Source organism: Hydra vulgaris, chromosome 09 (assembly GCF_038396675.1).
Source record: "Hydra vulgaris chromosome 09, alternate assembly HydraT2T_AEP".
Lineage (NCBI taxonomy): Eukaryota > Metazoa > Cnidaria > Hydrozoa > Anthoathecata > Hydridae > Hydra > Hydra vulgaris.
In genome coordinates, this window is record NC_088928.1 from 47,242,501 (window position 1) to 47,248,214 (window position 5,714).

Here is a 5,714-nt window from a genome sequence, read left to right on the forward strand (position 1 = left end):
TGGGACGGTAGTTAGACGAATCAGATCGCTCTCCAGAAAGTATAAAGATTCTCCAGAAGTCATAAGAGCCTTATTTTTGAGATGAGATATGAGATTTCATGACCTGAGAATAGCAGGCTTTGGCGTTAGACAAAACCTTTTTACAATGGTTTCAAGCAGTAATAAACAGATGTCTATTTTCTGGAGAATTGTTTTGCTGATAAATATGGAAGTAACGGTTTTGATTGGCAATCGCAGCAGCACAGTGTGAGGAAAACCATAAAGGAGAGTGAGGCTTGACCTAGAATTGTTGAGAGGGAACAAAAGATTCCATGCCAGCCTGAATCCACGAAGTTATGTAAGATGCACATTTGTCGACAGGAAGACAAAAGATTTCTATCCAAAGGCCATCACAAAGAAAATCACGGAAAGAATCCCAGTCAGCTTTACTGTAGTTGTAAGAGGTACGATAATAGGGGGATTCAGGTGATAAAGAAGAGCGAGATATTAGTTTATGAGAGATCAAACTGTGATCAGAAGCACCTAAGGGTAAATGTGGAGAAACTGAGCACTGACTAAGATCAGAAATAAGACATAAGTCGAGTAGAGAAGGTAAATGATTTGGGTTGTCTGGAAAGCGAGTTAGAAAGTAGCTGTTGGATAAAGAGAGAGGGCTTGGTCAATATGATCAGAAATAACATCAAAAAGAGTGCAGTCTTAAGATAAAGGAGAGCGATATAGAACAAATAGAAGGGCAATGGAGTGAAGTGGTGCTAAACGAAAGCACATGAAACAATAGCCTGTGGATTCAAACCTAGTTTTACGACAAATGGGTGAATTCTTACGAATGTTAATGCCCAGGCCGAGCATGTGACTATTGGAGTCTTTACGAATTAAAGGAAGATAACCATCAACCCTAAGATCGCAAGATGAGACACCTGAACTCTAATTAGTCTCACAAAGAGCAAGTAGGTCTGGTGAACTTTGCAAGAGATAAGACTCAACAGAAGAAAAGTTACTTCAAAGACCACGAATATTAGTGAATGATAGGTTTAAAGAATTTGGTGATGATGATGGTTTTATAGTTTTTGGTTATTCATTTTAAAATTAGATTGAAGAACTTGACTCAAAGCATAGATAGTACTCAGAACACTGTTTAATAGCCCAAGCAATTGTCTCATTACTGCTAATAAAACTTATGCCGCTACAACGGGCTCCAAATGTGGTCTCCGCAATGCACACCAAAAGTACAAACAGGGACACCATCCATGCGCAACATGGCACTGTTAACACTTTGATATTTTTCAGTTGTTCGGTAAAACTGACTACCAGCCGGTCTCAGAACCATAAAACTGAGTTTTAGAGCTGTAACCTCATTAGGAGATAATAGAATGAGTTGCCTAGTCATAAAAACAGAGACACAAGCAAAACCCATGCATTGAGTCAAGAAGATCCAGCATTTAACAACCTAAACTGGAAACAATGTATTAAAAATACATCTGCGCCAGCCTAATAGATGAAGAAGGGGTGCGAGGCTGGTCAACAGATAGAATCTGTTTATCCCTTAAGTCTTTGCATAGGAGGCCTTCTACAAGACAGTAGCCTAATGTATTTAACATCTGCCTGTATTTTTATAGAGACACCATCTCTAGCCTTTACTCAACCAAGAGCCCCAAGGCAGGGGGTGTTTTAAGTCGGAGTTGGCATGTCCTAGCCTTTGCCTAAAAAGGCGTATCCAACAAGGCAGTAGGACGTGAAGCAGATTGTACTGGGTTACATGTTACCAGTAGCAGGATAACCTTACCTGACTGAAATATATATATATATATATATATATATATATATATATATATATACATATATATATACATATATATATATGTATAAATATATATATATATACATATATATATATATATATACATATATATATATATATATATATATATATATATATATATATATATATATATATATATATATATATATATATATATATATATATATGTATATATATATATATGTATATATAAATGAAATACATATATGATTATATGAAATATATTTATATATATACATATATATAAATATATATATATATATATATATATATATATATATATATATATATATATATATATATTCACATTAATTGTGAATTCGAACCATCCCCCTCAAATTCTAAAACAAATTCCAATTTCAATTAACAATAGGCTAAACCAAAACTCTTCTAATGAAAATATTTTTAACTCCTCTAAACGCGTTAATTGGTTAAATGTGACATCAAGAAAATTCACTATTTTTAAATTTATGTTTATTTCAATTTGGAAGCCAATGTTTTTAAAAACTTTAATATCTTTTCTAATTTTATCGAGTTGTGGCCCTGCTTTTTTATGCATTATTATTAAACCGTTGTTGCGATAAAGACCTAATTGATTAATTTGCAAATTTGTAGGTTTATATATTTTAAAGAACCCTAGCTAAAATAATCCATATATATATATATATATATATATATATATATATATATATATATATATATATATATATATATATATATATATATATATATATATATATATATATATATATATATATATATATATATATATATAATTTATCTATATATAATTTATAAATATATAATTTATATATATATAATTTATATATATATATATATATATATATTAATTATGTTAGTGTATTCTACAAACAGAGTGCTCAATGTTCTAAAAGAACAGAGCAATAATAAATTAGATAAGTGTTTTTACTAATTTACATACATATATGTATATATATACATACATATATATATATATATATATATATATATATATATATATATATATATATATATATATATATACATCAACCCTCGAAATTAAGAAAAATGAGGTCGGCAATAATTTGCCGACCTCAATCTTGTAGAGGTCGGCATCAGGTCGGCCTCATTGTATCAAAATTATTTGATACAAAGGTCTGACCATAAAACATAGAAATGAGGTCGGCAACTTTTTGCCGACCTCAAACACTTCCAGGTCGGCAGTTAGGTCGACATTGCCGAATGCCGACGCTAATTCCGAGGGTTGTATACATATATATATATATATATATATATATATATATATATATATATATATATATATATATATATATATATGTATATATATATGTATATATATGTATATATATATGTATATATACATATACATATATATACATATTTATATATACATACATATATATATATACACATAAGTATATGTACATATATATATATATATATATATATATATATATATATATATATATATATATATATATATATATATATATATACATATATATACATAAATATATTAAAGAGTTTATCATGAAAATGCAAGATGAAACTACAAAACAAATATATGAGTATGTGTGTATGTATATGTGTATTTGTGTAGAATGTATATGTGTATGTTTGTATGAATATCTGTGTATATGTATGTGTACATATATATGTATGTGTACAAGGTATTTGGGATAAATTTGACAGTTTTGTAAGGAAAAAGCTAATCTTCTTTGTAATTACTAAATTTAATGAAGTGAAAAAAAAAACAGAAATTACAATAGTACCAACAAGTTTCACTAAAAATAACCACCATTAGCATTGATCACAGCTTCAATCCTTCTTCGGAACCTGGAACAAGCTGATGCTACAGTCTCTGTGGGAGACTGTAGCATCAAAAACACTCTTAATTTTTTCCATTATCTGGGTTTTTGTATTACTAGCACAGCGATTGGTGACTTTTTCAACAGCGCCCCATACAAATAATCCATAGTATTAAGGTCTTGGGAGTTTGGAAGCCACATATTTGGACTTGTGAAGTTGTAAAAATTTTCAGACAACCATTTTTGAATTTTCCCAGAGGTGTGGTAAGGGCTGAATCCTGCTTCCATACATATGGCCTACCATTGGCTACCCTTGTTAACCAGGGCTTGACTTGACTGCAGTCTTGACTGTAGGTTCTTCAACACCTTTTCCTGCAGATCTCTGAGGAATTCTGCTGTACAAACGCAAGCAGATCATCTGTTATAGATCTTTCTTCTTACTACAGCCTCGTAGTCACTATTGCAAGTCTCTAGTTCATGCCTTTTTGATTGTTTTTATTGTGTTCAGAGAGAATTGGGCAGCAGTCATAATATCCTTATTTTGATAGCCGGCATGAATCATCATGATGCAATTTATTCTCTTCCATGATTCAGGTGGGTTTCAGTCATCCATTCTCTCTGACATCTTGTATATGAATGAAGAAGGGTCCAAACTTTAAATGATAAATAATATGTGTTATATTCTCTAACCTGCGGAAAAATATAATCAGTTATAAATATGTCAAACTTATCCTAAACACCCTGTATATATGTGTGGATGTATTTGTGTAACTGTATATATATTTGTATAATGTACATATGTATATGTTTATTGTGTGTATGTGTGCATATATGTATGTGTGACGGTATATATATGTGTGTGTATGTGTATAGGTATATATGTAGGTATGTGTATATATGCGCTATATATAACAATAACAAAATTATTGATTATGAAAAAAAAAAATACTGAAATAATTAATCTAAAAATAAAATTGTTAGAAAAATCAAAAAAATACTTAATTTTTAAATTTTAATATATTAAATACTACATTATTTAAATACATTAAATAACACATAAAATTTAATATATAAAGTATATATATATATATATATATATATATATATATATATATATATATATATATATATATATATATATATATATATATATATATATATATATATATATAAATATATATATGAGATATGTTTTTGTGTTATATTACGTTTCGAAAATTGAATTTTACACATGGATGGATACCTTGGATCTTTTTTGTTGTTGCCCATGTAATATGACACGAAGTTTGTAACGATTAACTTACAAATCAAATATTACGATAGACGGTAAATATTTCAGTTAGTGCTGTGGCTAATGGATCAGAGGCTCTCTTTCCCCCCCCCCCCCCTCCTCCCAAAAAATAAATAAAACACAAAACAAAACAACAACCTGTAATTAGGACCCCAACTTGCTTTTAGATAAAAATATAACTCTGATTTTAACTATATTTGTTAAAAATTACAGTTACAAAAATTCGTTGATAAACGCGGGCATCGAAATTTGTATTATTGATTAGTGAACTTCTTTTCAAATGCTCTATGATAAGACTGTTTGGGGCACCCAAAATAAAGTAAAAAAAAAAAAAAAGAAAAACAAGATTCAGTTAAGCCCTTACTAAGTAGTTTATAGAGTATAATGTTTTGAGAAATATTTTTTATGGCCGCTACGTAAATATTGTCAGCACCACAAGCTGTAGAACAGTAATAATGTTGTCACGACCACAAGCCATATAGTAGTATTAAAGAAACTATGTGCTTTAGGTATCTTAAAAATCTTTTTTTTGATAATGTCAGAAAAGGAAAAATTTCGTTAATCTTCGTGAAAATTAAATAAAACTGCTTTGGTAAAAGGAAAACAATAAAGAGCAAAGAGAAAGGTGATAATAGGAAGAAGCGCAAACAAAAAAATGAAGCACATTAGGGTAATGACTTTTTTTTAACCCATGCTCCTGTACTGTAGTTTAATGAGCTTTTACCAAATTAGCACAAAATGAACTATTATTTGCATATCTTTTGAAAATAGGTCACCCCGCCATTGAAAAATT

The 5,714-nt window shown here is 29.3% G+C and overlaps 1 protein-coding gene across 3 annotated transcripts in view; it reads right to left on the minus strand.

Annotated features, from left to right (window-relative positions):
* The window catches only part of LOC100207083 (uncharacterized protein FLJ43738), a 67,836-nt gene extending 62,844 nt beyond the window's left edge, over positions 1–4,992 (minus strand). For 2 of the 3 annotated variants that reach the window (XR_010640887.1, XM_065805904.1), the window contains exon 1: positions 4,874–4,992. The gene's annotated coding sequence lies outside the window, so the exon portion shown is untranslated. Of the gene's footprint in view, positions 1–3,620; positions 4,323–4,873 lie in introns of those variants that run through there. The other variant, XM_065805903.1, reaches the window with a different exon arrangement.
* Positions 4,993–5,714: the final 722 nt, after the last annotated feature.